The sequence below is a fragment of the Rhamphochromis longiceps genome, linkage group LG20 (genome assembly GCF_057381845.1).
Source record: "Rhamphochromis longiceps isolate RC_006_pf linkage group LG20, R_longiceps_female_GT1.1, whole genome shotgun sequence".
Taxonomy (NCBI): Eukaryota; Metazoa; Chordata; class Actinopteri; order Cichliformes; family Cichlidae; genus Rhamphochromis; species Rhamphochromis longiceps.
This window is the reverse complement of record NC_140576.1, coordinates 1,048,281-1,065,576: the sequence shown is the minus strand read 5'-3', so window position 1 is coordinate 1,065,576 and position 17,296 is coordinate 1,048,281. Positions and strand designations below refer to the sequence as shown.

The window sequence follows — 17,296 nt, the reverse complement described above, 5'->3', positions numbered from 1 at the left end:
GCAGTATTAAATAAAGATCCACAGTAAACACTTTACATACAGGTGCATCATCCGTAAAGTATGGAAGCCCGTTTCCGCCACTAAAAAAAAAAAAAAAGCTAGTATCCATAACTCGAAATTTCGAGTTATTTTCTCGAAATTTCGAGTTATTATCTCGAAATTTCGAGAAATATAACTCGAAATTTCGAGTTACTTTTCTCAAAATTTCGAGTTAGCTCTGCCAATCAAAAATATACGTGAATGAGGTCGCTTTCTTGTTACCCGGAAGCATATGGCGCAGGACCGCGCACTCAAAAACGGATCCCAACAAATTAAAGTATGTTTGCTGATAGTAACACCATGTGATTCAGCTAATAACACAGGGATTTCATCATTTGTGAAGCCAGGCTGAAAACACTCAGCAATCTGTGCATTCACGACTGGATGTAATACCGGTAGCTTAGCTGTAGCATTTGTAGCTGAGGGCTTCAGCTTCCGGGTAACATGGAAATGACGTCATTCACGTAGATTACTGATTGGCAGCGCTAACTCGAAATTTCGAGTTGCTTTTCTCAAAATTTTGAGTTAATATGTCGAAATTTCGAGATAATAACTCGAAATTTCGAGAAAATAACTCGAAATTTTGAGTTATGGATCCTTTTTTTTTTTTTTTTAGTGGCGGAAACGGGCTTCCATAGTAAAGACACCTAAATTACAATGCCAGTATTTTTCAGCGTTGTGCACTGTGCACCTCAAGTGTTCCACTGAAAAGGCATTATTTTTGTATGATAACTTGCACATGTAAAGCAGTATGTCATAAAAAAACAGGTTCTTGGCACTTCTTGTGTCTCACCAATGTCATATGCACAAACTGCATGTGAATATAGGCCAATGCAAGACCAAACAAGCGTATTAAGAAACATTAACATTCATCATTAACATACATGAGGCAAGCATTTCATGTGAGATGCAGATTTATGATTTGCATTCACAATGTTGTCTTATGCGTGTGCCACAGTCCAGAAAAGTCTACTGTCATCAAGAGGACATAAATGACCCTCCAGTCACATGATCCTTGATGGTTTAATATTTGTGCAAAACGTGGGGGGAGAGTAGTCTGAATTGGGTTGTGGAGATCTGCCCCAACTCATTCATCGCACTCAATCGCCAGCCGCGAGCGCTTCCAAGTCATCAGAGAGATGCATCCACCTGCCAACCGGCTTCTCCTGCTACACCTGCTCTCATTGACCCATGCTTTCTGTTCACTCGCTCACCCGGATTCAGGTGATGCCCTGCAAGGGCAACGATTGGCTCTTCTCTCAGACCTTCCCCAAGGTGATTGGTGGAGTGACAAGCACTCGGCACGTGACCTCTTCAATGAGCTTCCTCCCACGGATTAGCACGCGCTGCACACCAGGTATAACTAGGGTCAAAAAGACGCGTGGAATCCTTATCACGGTTTGTTGCTTTAACGAGTATTTTGGGAGGGTTAGAATTTGAGCTATCCCAGAGGGAAACATAATTCACAAATGTGTTTAGATTGTTTTTAATTTTATTTTAATTAATTTAAATAAAAGAAGGAACTGAACGCCCCGTTGCATTCTGGGCCGTTCAGTACACGCCGTTCACTGCGATTATTGTTATTTCGATCAAGAAGACTTTTTAAAATGTATTTTATAGCGCAGAGGAAAAAAAATATAAGCAGGAAAACTTCAGCTAATGTGTGAGTACAACCTGTTGGTTGCTTTTCGTGTTGTTAGTGACTTTATAGGAAACCTTTGTCAAGATAAGGAATTTAACAAATAACATTTCAGCCCATGCTTTCAGAAGATCTACATCAAAGACTGATGTTTGCTCCATTACGACTACATCGCTGAAATCGGCTACAATAGAAGACGAGCAGCCAAACCCAGACGTGTATATAAAGTTGTGCTTGTATCCAAACACTAGATGGCAGGCAAGCACAGTATCAGACTTGTCTTCTCAGCTGTGAGGAACTCGTGTGTTCCTGCATCTTGTGATTTTATCAGCTTGTTTAACTCTCGCCCACAGGCAGCTGTAAGGTGAAGAGTATAATTCACACAAGCAGAAATGTTTTATGAAGCTCCCAGACCCCAAGGAGATATAATTAACTCAATGCTCAGAGGAACAGGTGTAAAATGAATATGGCCAGATCACAGATGGCATGCAGGGAAATTTGGTTCTGAGCCCACAGAAAAGGTATTTATTGTGTTTTCGTACGAAGGAAATGAGGCTGAGTCGCTGTTAAACGGCATAGCTTTCCTAAACACGTGCACAGAGAAAGCTCCGTAGGCGGCAGTGAACATCCTGCTTCCTCAGTCATATAATAAATGGTCAAGGCAAGGTCCTCTTCACACAGTGAGACAGCCACAAATAAAGAGTGGATGTACATCTTGATGGGGGGGGGACAGTCCAGATTTCCAATGAATGAAATCAGAAAATACAGCATCACCAAGGACAACATGTAATAATCTGTTTTCTGGGGCCATAGAAAGGTGCCATAACGCTGATTTTAGAACGATTTGTGTTTTCTGAGAATATCGAACAGCTCAATATGTTCTGTCATCTGAGGCTTTTGCTCCCTACAATCAGCCTATTTTAAGTTGGGTAACAGAGAGATTTTTAGTACTAGGGCCATTTTTGGAAGGAAGAAGAGAAACTACTTTGACCCAAATCATCTCTGGTGTCCTTGAAGACACTTATTAAGAACCTCGGGAATCTGGAGAACACCTCTAGACAGCTCTTCTCCACTTCTCCTCTACTCTCCTTTGTGATCTTCCCTGTCCTAACTTTTATTCCACCTTCCCTTTTTGTCTGTGTGCACCTTCACTTTCACTCACACAGACCCACAAGGCTCCCACAGGGGCTCAAAATCAATCTCACGGTGCTTAAAATAATCAACCTAGTTGAGGCAGAGGGCTTACCAGTAACATGTACAGTAGCTCACGTCCTCACTCCTTATTTTTACCTCCACCCCACCTCCCTGATTGTGAGTGACTGGCAGCCATCTCAGGATTTATTTTGCTTTCTTTTCATTTTAATATTTACCCAGGCTGCCATCATTTCATTTGGAGTTCAATTTTTTTGTCATATAGTTCATATAAATGATTGTATTGTAAGCTGTACTACATCTCTTGTCGAGTGACAGCTGGGGAAGGCTCTTGCTCCTTACCATCGAGAACTGGATTAGCACTGGTCTGATGACTGGATGGATAGATAGGTGGCTGGATGGGTGAAGTCATGTATGGGCAGGGATTCTTATATTTAGATCTGATTCCACATGAGTACCAATTATTTTCTTTTTCTTTTTTTTTAATCTTGTAATGTCACTGCTGTAATTTTCATCATAATCTAAATAAATATTTTCGTAAAAACGTGCAAATCTACTCTATGTACAGTTGCGGTCAACAGTTTGCATGCACTCATCATGGGCATGAAAGTCGTGGTAATTTGGGGCTTTTAATGATTGATTTTTCTGGAATGATTGTACACAATACATCTTTAATGACTAAAAGAATATTACTTGTGTGCTCAAGTTTGAATTTAGTTTGGATTTTCTCTCTTCCACACGAGGTCAAAAGGATATACACAACCTTAAAACAGTATATTGAGTTTATGCATCCCACTAATATTTTTGGTAACCATCAACAAGCTTCTGTCATAGTCTGTCTGATATTTTTGGGGAAAAGCCTAATGTTACCCTGCTTTATCCGTTGCAAAAGCAGTTTTGATGTATGTTTGACATAAATTTCCTGTTGGGACTCCCAATCATGTCAAACCATCCAGCTGTGGGCTTTCTTTGGCCCATTTGACCATAAAACCATCTCCAGAGGCATTTGTCTCGTCCACGTGGGCAGCTCAAAATTTCAGTTGAGTTTGAGTTGAGCTGAAGCTTCTTTCTTGGTCAACACCGTCTCAATCTGTGACAATGTAAAACTCACCTCACTGTGGACATTGACACTGGTGTTCCAGCAATTTCCATATCATGGCAAACACTGAGGTGTTACTGAACATCCTAACCAACCGCTCATCTTTCAGATCTTGTCAAAGTAGAGATGCATCTAAAAAAAAAACTTATACTTAATATACGATTGTTTGGTCAGTCCAACGAGTGCTGTCATGCAAATCCTTTTTATGCTGCAAAGAGAAACTCGCAATTTGCATCACTCAGTATCACTAATGATAATTAAATAGGCTTTAATTATTTTCAAGTTCAAAGGCACTGTAAATCCTTCAGCACCACCACTAAAATAATTACGTGACTGCATGTATGTATTTGAGCCCGTATGTATATATGTTATTATAGCCTCTGTGGATTGGAAATCCTAAATGAATTCAAGATTGTGCACCCAAGTGTTCTTTTTGAAAGTAATTAAAGATAAATGCTGTACAGTCAAAAAAGAACAGATTAAAGAAACTAACGGCCCCAAATGACCAAGACATTCATGCTCATGATGAGTGGGTGTAAACGTCTGACCACAACTGTACGCGCATGTATGAATTTAAGTAATTCACACCATAAATGTGTGGGTGCAAGATGACTCACTTACTGTACACGTGTGTGAAAACCTGCCTATTTACTGAAAAAAGAAGGGCGATAAAGGTTGCCGGCTCCACCTAATTGGTGGCACCTGTCACAGTAAGTTTTGACCCCCAGAGAAATATCATCGATCACCCGGGACAAAAATAGCATCTGGAGCCCAGCTTCCAGCCAACAATGAAACTTTCTCCTCCTCACTCGTTCTGGTAATTAACAAAATCATTCACACAGATGAATCTAGCTGACGATCTTCAAACAATACCCATTCATACCTGTTACAACCTTTAACTAATGAGCTCTCCTTCTGTTTAAGCTGCTACTTTGAGGAAAACATTTGAAAACTGCAGCATGGCCCAGGTCAGATCCCAGAGACACGTTCAGTGAAAAAATCATGCTTTGTTTTCCTTTTTCTTTTCTTGTCTCATATTATTGATTTTTAAAGATATGCAAATTTGTCCCAACACAGTGCTCAAGTCAAGGAGGCAATGCCCGCCCTACATCACAACTCAAATATAGCTACACCAATTAAGGCCAATTCTTGTATGCTACACTGGGCATGTGGAAGAAATCATTCTCCATTACTGTATTATAATTCTCTTGATGTCTGATTGTGCAGCAAGTCAGTGGATGAAAAAGACGGATAACTTTGGGGAGGAGCAGCACGCTTAATTGGATTCTGCATTATTGTGAACAGGACTGTAGAGATGACAGAAATGCTCCTGATTCAGAATCGTTCGTTAGTGGGCAAAATAAATGGATCAGGGTGTTAAGTTTAGCCCTAATTATTCTGTTTATCTTTTTGTTTAGTCCCTTTATCTCCCTTCCTTGCTTCACTACAGCTGTCAGAGTAGGAGTAAAGTAATTGCAACCTGTCTCTGGTCTACACTGGCCATCAGCCCAACATAGAGAGCCAGAGGAGGGCCACAAAAAGAAAAGAAGTGGGAAAAAAAGATGCGTTAACAAATAAACTGAAGGGGGAGGGTGGGGTGAGTAGACAATGTAGAATCTATAACAGCGAGAAATGGAAAATATAAAGGAGAGTGACCAAGTGAACAATGCTGATGAAGATGAGAACGAGCGGAGAGAGGGCCGGCGAGATGAAAGGATGGAGGGTGAGCAGAATGGCAGAGGGAGAAGGGGAGGGTAAGCTTCCGACAAAAGGAAGTGGGAGACAATCCAGTAAGGCACATGGTGTGTGTGTGTGTGTGTGTGTGTGTGTGTGTGTGTGTGTGTGTGTGTGTGTGTGTGTGTGTGTGTGTGTGTGCGTTGGTTTGTTTGTTTCTCACACATGTTTGAGCACCAACATGGTAAAGGAGTGCAAGCAGTAGCTGGTCACAGCCCCTAATAGCATTATATTACTTGGTGCCAAATCTGAAAGGCTAGATTGCAGGCTGTTAGGGATTTAATTCTAAATTAAGCCTGTAAGGAGAATGTTTGCATGTAAATCCATGTACCAAACCATTACTCTGTGTGTGAACACAACAGCTAGAAACATGAAATTATAGTACTGAGACAACTAAGAGAATGCCGAGCTTGGCTCATAAAGCTGTCAGATGTGCGCACACATATGGATGTGTGCTCAGGTAAGGCTAATAATTACTAAGATGCTAAATGCACATTTTTCAACCTTTCATTCAAGCCTGTGAAGTTTATATCAGCTGTTAAGCCTCCAAACTCACACACATGCAAAGATTCACATTGAAAAACGATTGGAGTGCAGCTAAAGCGTGAGGAGTGGAGGAACAAAGGGGAAGCAGAATGTGACAGAGTGAGTGAAGGAAGGCCAGAGCACTGACTCTCCTTCTCCATGGCTGCTGGCCTTGAAGCCTGCTGACTCCGAATGGCACGTTTGGCAAAGGAGTGTTTACTGTGAGTCCTCAGAGCTATGATGCATTTTAATCTAAATATAAGGAAGTATGTTTTATTGTTTGCTTTGATTGCACAATTTGGCTCAGCTCCCTTTTCAAACATGTTTTTGTCCAAAAGTGGCAGATCTTTAAAGTGGGGGTTTGGCTCAGTGTTGATGCACTTATCGAGGTGAAGGTCAGTGCTTATTATTACAAATCCTATGACTCAAAATGATGGTTCGCAATAAAGCATAGTGGTCACATCACACATCTGTACCAACAAGTACAAACCCTACTCCTGTGCCCTCTTAACCATACTATATTTATTAGAATGCACAGCAGTATCATTGAACAGCATCTTTTTGAGCAGACCTGCTTATTTTCTGATCGTATATATTATTTGAACTTGTGGAAAATGTTCACTTATTCATATATCTCAGCAAGAAGCCTACTTAATAGATGGTATACTTGAAAAAAACCACAAGGTCACTCATTTATTCAACAAAATATCAAGCTGTAATTTTGTTCTATTGAACAAACATAATATGAAAGTTGGCATCATAGGCTACAGTGTCCCCTTTAGCAACAATAACTTTATTGAAACATATGCAAACATACATGGAAATCCAGTATAAAGAGCAAAAAAGGATATTTGAAATTTGAAAGGCAATATCTGACATGACCTCCTTTATTCTTAAACACAGACTGAATTCTCTTAGACAAACTTTCTTGTAATTTCTTGAAGTAGTCTTCAGAAAACGTTCTCCAGGCTTCTTGAAGGATATTCAAAGCTCTTCTTTGGATGTTGGCTGCCTTTTGTTCTGTTGTCTGTCAAGATGATCCCACACTGCTCCAGTGATGTTGAGGTCATGGCTCTGAGGAGGCCAGTCCCCAGAGCTCGTACCTGTGATGGTGACTGATAAGTCTTCTGTGTTTTTCTATCCAGGGAGGATTTCCCTGCAGTGGCAGTGTGTTTGAGGATGCCGTGCTGACAAATGAAGCATTTGGCACTCAGGTGCTTTCCAATAGGTCAAAATGTGACAGTACTTTTCCTTAAACCAAAACCAACAGAAATGCATGGCCCATCACAGAGCCTCCATCATCTTTTACTGACGGCTGTAGACACTCACTGTTGTAGCTCTCCTGACCTCGGTGATTTGAACCAGAAATTAGACATTTGGATGGATGGATTCATCACTCCATAAGAGATATCGCCCCTCTGTTTCAGCCCAGTTCTTGTGTAATTTGGCATAACCCCAACCTTTTCTGCCTGTTTTCCTTCCTTAAGAATGGTTCAAAAGCGACCCTTTCACCATTTGATGAGGCTTCAGTAACAGTGCATGGATCAATGCCCCCCTCAAGAAAACTGCTCTTACCATCACAAAGAATATTACCATATGGCCAGAGGGTGCCTCTCAGCAGCTGCAGGACTGTTTTGACAGGACTAACTGGGATATCTTTGAACATCAGGACTTGGAAATGTTCACAGACGGTGTCCTCTGCTATATAAAACACTGCATAGACACTGTTACAGCAGTCAAACGGATCCGGGCTTATCCCAACCAAAAGCCCTGGATGACCCGGGAGGTCAGGCAGCTGCTGAAGGAGAGGAACATTGCGTTCAGGTCTGGCAACAGGGATTACTACACCACAGCCCGATCCAACCTGAAGAGAGGCATCAGAGAGGCAAAGGGGGACTATAGGAGGAGGATCGAGGACCATTTGAAGAGTAATACCAGCCGGCAGGTGTGGCAAGGCATCCAGCACCTAACCAACTATAAGATCAATCTCGGAGCTGCGGACGGTGACCTGGAGCTGGCAGAGGAGCTGAATATCTTCTTTGCCCGCTTTGAGACCAGGGTACCGGAGGTATTGGAGCCACAGCAGCAACACGCCACCCATAGCAGCACCACCCTCACCCTGGAAGAGCACGAGGTGAGGCGCATGCTGCAGGCTGTTAACCCGAGGAAGGCGGCGGGTCCTGATGGTGTGCCAGGTCGAATATTGAGGGATTGTGCAGGACAGCTGGCTGGGATCTTCACCAGGATCTTCAACAAATCCCTCGCACAGGCGACTGTCCCACTCTGCCTGAAGTCCTCCACCATAGTCCCCTTGCCTAAGAAGCCCCACATCACCGGCCTGAATGACTACAGACCGGTGGCACTCACCCCAGTGGTAATGAAATGCTTTGAGAAGCTGGTCCGCAGACACATCACAGCAGCCCTGCCCCGCAGCCTGGATCCACACCAGTTTGCCTACAGAGCAAACCGGTCCACGGAAGACGCTGTAGCCACAGCACTCCTGCTGCATTAACTCACCTGGAAGAGCATGGTAGCTATGTGCGGATGCTCTTCGTGGATTACTGCTCAGCTTTTAACACCATCCTTCCACACAAACTGGTGGCCAAGCTACAAGACCTGGGGCTTCCATACAGCACCTGCATGTGGATCAACAGCTTCCTCTCGGGCCGTAGACAGAGAGTCAGAGTTGGCCATCACACATCCTCAGCCCTGAGTCTCAGCACTGGCTCACCCCAGGGCTGTGTGCTCAGTCCACTGCTCTACTCTCTCTACACACACGACTGCACTCCTCACCACCACAGCAACATCTTTGTGAAATTTGCAGATGACACCACAGTGGTGGGGCTCATTTCCAAGGGAGACGAGTCTACGTACAGAGACGAGGTGGAGCAGCTGACGTCATGGTGTAAGGCCAATAACCTCCTCCTCAACACTTCAAAAACCAAAGAACTCATAATAGACTTCAGAAGGAAAAAGGCAGAGATCCAACCACTATTCATAAATGGGGACTGTGTAGAAAGGGTGGCAAGCTTCCGCTTCCTGGGAGTCAATATAGAGGAGAACCTTTCCTGGAGTGTGAACACCTCCGAGCTGCTGAAAAAGGCCCAACAGAGACTGTACTTCCTGAGAATTCTCAGGAGGAATAACATCACACAGAGACTGCTGGTGTCCTTCTACAGAGCCACCATTGAGAGTGTTCTAACTTACTGCATATGCATCTGGTACACTAGCTGCACAGGGGCTCAGAGGAAAGCACTCCAAGGGATCATTAACACCGCCCAAAAGATCACTGGCTGCCCTCTCCCCACACTGGAAGTTCTACACAACGCCCACTGTTTTAAAAAGGCCCAAAACATCATAAAAGACACCTCACATCCTGGCCACTCCCTGTTCGAACTGTTGCCCTCAGGCAGACGGTACAGGGCAATCAGAGCAAGGACTAATAGACTCAAACACAGCTGTTATCCAACTGCAATAACACATCTGAATACTACAAAAAAATGTCCATCACGCCACTCTTGTGTTAATCTATGCACGGTCTGAAGCATGTGTGTGGGAATGTATGTGAATGTTTTACTGTTATATCTTATTAGTATTTTAAGTATTCTATCTATTTTATTTATTGAATTTTATTGTTTTATTTATATTTTGATATTGCTAGGGATGATGCAATGATCGGGGACCATTCTTAATTTCGTTGTTCTCATGACAATGACAATAAAGTTTCTGATTCTGATTCTGATTCTGAACTGAAGATCCAGCTACAGAAAACCAGGAGAACTGTTGCTCAAGGCCACTTTAAAAAATACACAAAGCAAACTGTAAAGAAACGAGAGGTGGCTCAAATATGTTGCACAGCTCTGTATTTTGAGGAAATAATAATCAGTCGTTGACATCACCTGGCTGGCTTCCTGTAGCCACCCCTTGTGCATAAGAGAGCGGCTGAAAGTAGCTTCTACCTCCTGCTTTAAATTCCTTCACTGCATCGCTATCATGACTACGGTCATTCTATTACTCCCACCATTTTTCTTTTTGTAAGGTCCAATTCAACTTCAATTTTAAGCCAGTTGTCCTCACATTGTCTTCAAGCACTGTTTGATTTGATGTAGAACTCATAGTTGAGTCAATGACTGCAAGCTGCCCCTGAGGCAGTGAAGAAACCGAGAATCACAAAATTCCCACCACTGTTTTGCAGTTTGTGCAGCTCTTGGCATGATCCTCACTGATGTGACTGTATGCTTACATTTCTCCTGTTCCTTGAGATTTGACTGTATCTCTCTGTGTGTACGTGTGTGTTACACAAACACACCTATACACTCCTTTGTATGTCTGTATCCACAGCAAATGGAAGCGGCAGTAGACTCAAGGTCTCTTGTGAAAGAAAAGACTGCAAACACCTGGACAAAAAAACCAAAAGCATAATGCCACACACTGCATAGGTGTGTGTGTGTGTGTGTGTGTGTGTGTGTGTGTGTGTGTGTGTGTGTGTGTGTGTGTGTGTGTGTGTGTGTGTGTGTGTGTGTGAAGGCTGCAGGAACAAAAAAGGAGATATCTGTTGCCTCTGCATCAAGCTCAACTTGCTAACTCTTTCTCCTTCACACACATGCACACACACACACATGCACACACACACACAGGCACACACACACACAGACACACACATGCACACACACATGCAGTTCTTTTTTTTCTTTTTCCCCCTCAAACACACACATGCACAAACACACATATACGAGCAGGCAGGCGACCTCACAGACGCATAGAAACCCAGTATTTAGTTCCTGCGTCATTACAGTAGCCATCTGTCAGTATGCAGGCACACATACACGGACTTGGCTCTGTGTATGCATCCACTACTCACTCACACACACATGCACACTAGCCAGAGGAATACACTCACCCCAGGAATATCTCACCCTGGTGACCCTCTGTGCCCCGCACGCCCCGTTGCTTTGATTGATTTTCTATAAAGATTCATATTCTTGGCTCAATCTGAGAGGTGAAAGGCTTTCTTTCCCTAGTTTTCTCATCCATTGTTCTGTTTTTCTCCTTTCCCTTGTCTTTCTCTCCATCCCTACCCACGTGAATCTGTCTGTTTGTTTGAGTCTGCCAAAGGCTGATGTCATTGTCCACCAGCGTACTTCCAGTGCGTGAGATGAAATGAATGTTAGATATAATCCCACGGTTTTAATCCCGGCCACTCCCAATCCGCTGCCTGCACACATCGGACAGCCGGAGAAAAATCTTATGATCAGCACAGTTTTGTTTAACCGTGAAAGCACGCAGTGTTTGGAGAGGAGTGCGGGACACACAGTTGGGCCTCGAGCAGCCTTTAAAAATGATCTCACATTATTCAAAGATGCCCACCTGCTGTGCTCATAGAGAGAGGGAGAGAGAGAGAGAGAGAGATGGAAGATTATTTATTTCTCATGGGTGGGAGACAGTGAGTGAGCGAGCGAGCGAGTGGGAGGGAGGGCGGCAGTCAGAAGCAAGCAAACTAATTCTCAGACAGTCGTGCCAGAGCAGGAGCTGCAGTTCACCTCGCTGACTCTGTCGGTTTAAAAGCCATTTTAAGTGTTATTCAACCATTAATTTATTCCCAAGTAACAAGTAGGACGATACTTTCCATTTTGGACAGGGGGCTTCAAACACGCGCACCCGCACTTCTTCCGAGCCGCGACAACTCAAGGTAAGGCTTCAAACTTCAAATGACAAACGCGAATTAATTTCATGTCTCCGTATTGTATCCTGCGTGGCTGCTAGGAAGCAGTAATTAAATAAAAGATTAGATAAAAGAGACGCTTTCTTTCCTTTTCTCCTGGCGCGCTGCTTCTTCGGTTACTGCCGACGTGCGCGGTGCAGCCAGCGTGCGTAAAGCAGCTGCAGCGATAATCTCCAAAGTGGCAACCAGCAGGACTCATACAGCGTTACTGGCTTCTTCTCGTCCCATAATGAAAACAGAAGGAACAGATTACATCTAACAAGTAACAACGACTTTTTTAAAGAGTAATAACAAACGACGGTGTTGGACGTTTGTAACTTGCTGCATTAAGTTTTCGTCCTCATGCTACTGAACCTTAAACAGTTCTACAACAAAAGTCTGGAAAATACGCTTAAGGAAAAGTGAGAGCGTTCAAAGCTCTTCGTCAGAGAGGTGTTTTACAAGTGCAGCTCATCCTTTTCACGCTCCCAGCACAGCAGCTGTATTAGTTTTGAGTAAAATTAAGAGACCCCCTTAGAAGAAAAACAACCTAAAACCTTCACATATTCATCCTCACATCCTTTCTCTCTCTCTCTCTGCTAAACCGTATCCAGCTCTAGGTTTACCAGGTTTTTTCTTTTTCTAACCATGCATTTCTACACTTACTAAGTCAGCATTATGAGTTTTATGCTGAATCAAGGCGGCTGATTACGTTTAAAGTGGGCTTTTCAAATAAGTGATTATGCTCAAATGCTTTGAGAGTGACTGCAGAAATCATTTAATGTAGTGGCCAGTCACAGCCTTCACAGAGCACCACTTTTTCATAAAAGGGACAGCAAATGCAAATGTACTGTTTGAATAATTTTATTCAAATATATTGAAACCGATAAAGAGTTTATTAAAGACACAATGGATAGTACATCATATTTAATTTTATTTTTTATGAGGCCACCCCCTGCTGGCCTCATTAACTTCATTAATGTGAGCTCCTGCAGTCTGATAAAGTGGGCTGGCAGAGTGGAGAAAACATGAGAGAAATCCATGTATATGCTGCTACACTACTGCACCCTAGAGAGAGACAGAGTAAAAGAGGTTGCTGAGCTGAGAAAGCAAACACAGTGGCCAAGGAAAAAAATGTGGATGTTTACATATTCATCTCATTTGACTTGTAAGGGCTGCTGTGTATTTCCCAACACAGTTTCTTTTACTCTCTAGATTTAGCGCGCTTTGATTTTATGTAACAAGGCAAAAAATAACGTTTCAAGCATCACATCTCACACAGTTCACACCTGCATGCTGAGCTGTCAGCTTCACAATATGCACTGTCGGTATAGTTATATATATAGTTATAGTTATTTCTTTATTCATTCATCCTTCCAAGCCTTCATTTCACCACCCACTGCTCTTTCATTTGTGGCCACTGTCCCTTAAACCTGTAAATTTTTTAATGCATCTCCTGAGACCTCGTTTAGAGTTTGTAGAGAAAAGCTCCAGCCTAAAGCACAAAAGGCTTTCACATCGCTTGTGAGTTTTGTCATTGTATTGTTCATCGTGAAAAGGCAGCCGTGCTCGGATTTAGCTGGACAAGCCAAAAAGCTGACAAGCCAACACTTCACGTTCCCAACCAAACAAAGGTGGTTTCACTGATACACGGGATGTGTGTAATCAGGTGTATCTGTGTGCATTTACTTTTTTTCGTTGTTGTTTTTTGTCAGTCACCAACCTGCTTTTTTGATAATGGAAGCTGCGGCTCAGGTTGTGCCCTGCATCCAGACAACAGCGAACGCTGCCTTTTAAAAGTCAGGTTTCATTTTGAAGCTTTTCATCCGGCGGACCTGTGACATGCAGTCAGAAATGTTTGCAGAACCAAGGACGACGAGTTGCGTATAAATCAGCTTACTGTAACATAAAAACTGAGATATAACATTTAGTCATGTGCAGTTTATGTGGCACGTAACTGTCGGGGACACAGTTTAAATCTGAGTGCTGACCTGCTTTACCTCCACTGAGCCTTTTTATAATTTGATCACGTTTGTTTGGCTGTGAGCTTCTTTTTTATCTTCAGAATATATGAAAGCGAGTATTTTTATGTTGTTTTTGAAATATTTTAGCATTTATTCAATGAGAAACTGATTGTTTAAAATTGGTGCACTTTGCTGGTGGGTTATAAACAGTGTTACACAACACATACTGTATGTTTCGCTTCCTCTGCTTTACCTTAAACCAGAAGAAAGGATTGCTTGAAATACCGACACATCAGCCCAAGTATTTCTTTATGAAGCGAAAGGTTAAAGGAAATGTGCAACTAAAAAGGAAAATCCTTAAATATAGAAAAAGTAAATGTTGTTTATTAATAAGGGTGGAGAATGTTGGGGAGAGAGCGCCGCATATCCGGTTTTATCTGCCCCTGCAGGCAATTTTACAGATTTATGATTTCATCAATAGCTGACCTAATAGGTAGATGCTGGTGTATTGTGGGCATCAATGTCCCATTGTAAAGTAATGGTATGCCATAATAGTAGCTGATAACTGTGGATGCTGTAAACACCCTCTGATTCTGGTTGATTCTGAATGTTTCCCTCTGAGTCTGCTGCTCAGAACAGAGTCGCAGACTTTGGTGCAATCTGTAACGGCCATGTCCATGACCACAGAGCTTTTCCATCATGGCAGCCCTCACAGATTATATATGGTGGTTGCAGGAGATCCATCAACATGACTTTAAGGACCCTTCGTGTTCGCTCTCTGTCACTATATTTGGTAGGCAGTAATGATCCTTACGTGCCCCCCGGGACTTGTTGTCATGAAGAATTTGGCAGTGTCTGTGGCAAACACCGGGCTACCGGAAAGTTGAATAGATAGAAAAAAGTTTGACAGCAAATAGTCAAATCAAAAACTTGTTTTTTTTCCTGCACACATGCTACCTATGTTACATAAGCATGAGCTTCAGGGTAAACTGCACACACAGCATATGCTTGTGTTTTTTCTCCTTTACTGAGTTTGGTGCCAGAGGTTTCTAATGTCCTGCCATCCTTGCTCATCTTCTGCCATCCTGCTCTCTCATACTCCCATGTCATCTGCTCTCTGAGTCTGCAGCTGAGCCTTCTGTCCCTTGCTGAACTCTAAATGTCTGTCTGTCTAGTTATATATATAGCATTACTAACATATGATAACGTGTCAAAAGTACATATTATAATATATGGCTAATGCAGCAGAATACAGGACTGGAAAATGAACCAGAAAAAAGCTTTTGGCCATTATGGAAAGTTACCTCTGAAAATTTTATAACTTATCCTGGAGTTTTACTGGTCAGCGTGAAGTTCGAGGGCAGGCTGCCTTGATTGACGGGTTTGCAGACACACAGAGTTCTAGGGAGAGAGAGACAGACTCTGTGCAAGGAACAAGTTTTGTTGCACTTGGCTGAACACGGCACAAAATATGTAAAAACAAAGAAAAAGATGTCAATTTGCTAAATATTTTCAATTTAATAAAATATGCAGCAGCAAAAAAAAACTACTAAAAAAGTGGTCTGTGTAATATAATACAGAAACATGGTATCAGTAGTGGTAGTAGCAGTTGTATCCAGTAGCCTAGCTTACTTTAGCCCCAAACAGGTCACCAAGCTGGACCTCTCTTCTGCATTTGTCGCCTTTTAGAACAGTTTCAATGGGATTAGCTGACATATGCATATAACATGAACTTCTGTGTAATACAACCTATGCACAATTTTCTTCAGTTATCTAGTTTACTTCATGCTAATTAGCCCGTGCAATGTGCCCATGCTATAGATGTGGTTTGCTAACCAAGCTTGCCAGGTTCAACTAATAACCTAGCACCTCACCTTTTTATCCAGATATGGTAACTTAAGCCAACACTGCAGCTTCAGAATGCCCAATGTCTGATGCCATGGTGCAACCTGATATCACAGCAAAGCATTTAATAGACACACCAGTCCACCATGTCCATTTCACACTTTGCCTCTCCCAAACATGAAATGTACACACGTGCAGAAGAGACGCTTTATTTCAAGCCAACATGAAAATAATCACAGGAAAATGTTTAAACAGACATTATTAACACATTTACATATATGGACATATTAGCCGACTAGCTTATTCATTTCTCACAATTACCATGGACTGTACTTAATATGTTTTTAGCTCACTACCAGCTTCATGGCTTTACAAATATTATCTCTCCTTGCTGGAAATACATCTTCTCCATGTTTTGGAGAGGCAAAGTGTGAAATGGACATGGTGGACCGGTGTTTCTTTTGCCGTGATACTGGGTTGCACGGTGACTGCATATTCTATTCATTCGTTAATGTACAGCTAACGCAGGCGATCCAAATGAAATGCCTGATGTTTCATCAGATGCAGTTCCCCTTGTGAGATTAATATTCTAGTTATTGTGCATGACAATTAATAAACTGATGCTCAAATAGACCAGACCACAAATTTCATCTGAATTTAAGTTCAGTTCATAAAAAGGTATGTAGTATATGCTGTACTAAAGTATATACAGTATTATATGATATAATAGGGCACTGTCTATACTAAAATCACAGATGTCATCTACAACCTGAGATCTGCTGCTGTCAACTGGATTGGATGGCTGAACATTTCTCAGAATATTTGTCCTTAACGGAGAAAGGCTACAACTGTAGCTTGCTTCCACCAGTGTATGAATGTGAGAGTGAATGAATAGTGGTATTGTAAAGCGCTTTGGGTGCCTTGAAAAGCGCTATATAAATCCAATCCATTATTATTAAAGACTTAATATTAATATTCCAACCTGTTGTTAACAAGTGGTAAGCTCAAGGCTGACAAATAAAGCCATTGTAGAAGTGCCAAAATCAGTTATTTTAATGGCCACTCGAGTGACTCCAATGACCCACGTCGTTGTAATGCCAAACTTCTGCATGTCCATGCAGCATTTTTACAGCCAGGTGCAAAAAATAGACTCATCTCTATAGTTAATTTCCCCTTTAATAACAACTCTCTGTTGTTAATATTTTCTATAACCTATCCTGTGCAGTACTTAAAATTTGGTTTTGATTGACAGGTGTGCTGACACTGGCAGCTGTAGCTGAGCTGTCACCGCCACTGAACTGGACCTGTCAGCTGTGTTTGTGCTGCTGGAACCTAATGGAGGATTTTTATTTAAAGGAATTATCTCATAAATAATATGGTCTGCTATGAGATAAAGAAAGCTTTTATTTGGACTCCAGTGTCTGTGAGGGAGATTCTAGCATTTTCTTAAAGCGTTTTCACATCTATAGGTTGTTTACTCTGGACCAAATCAGTTAAAGTTTGTAAACTTATAGCTTTTCCCAGTGATTTGGTTTCTTTTCACATAGAGAGGGAGAAGGGTTTGCCACTACGAACCATGTGAGAATGTTGAGTCCGCT

The 17,296-nt window shown here is 42.1% G+C and overlaps 1 protein-coding gene and 1 non-coding gene across 2 annotated transcripts in view; one reads left to right on the top strand and one right to left on the bottom strand.

Moving 5' to 3' along the window:
- Window positions 1-1,080: 1,080 nt before the first annotated feature.
- LOC146644538 (Nuclear RNase P) lies at window positions 1,081-1,372 on the bottom strand. Its single transcript, XR_014909194.1, has one exon.
- Window positions 1,373-11,664: 10,292 nt separating this feature from the next.
- The window catches only part of camkvl (CaM kinase-like vesicle-associated, like), a 47,781-nt gene continuing 42,149 nt past the window's right edge, over window positions 11,665-17,296 (top strand). The window contains exon 1 of the mRNA XM_085394113.1: window positions 11,665-11,877. The gene's annotated coding sequence lies outside the window, so the exon portion shown is untranslated. The remainder of the gene's footprint in view (window positions 11,878-17,296) is intronic.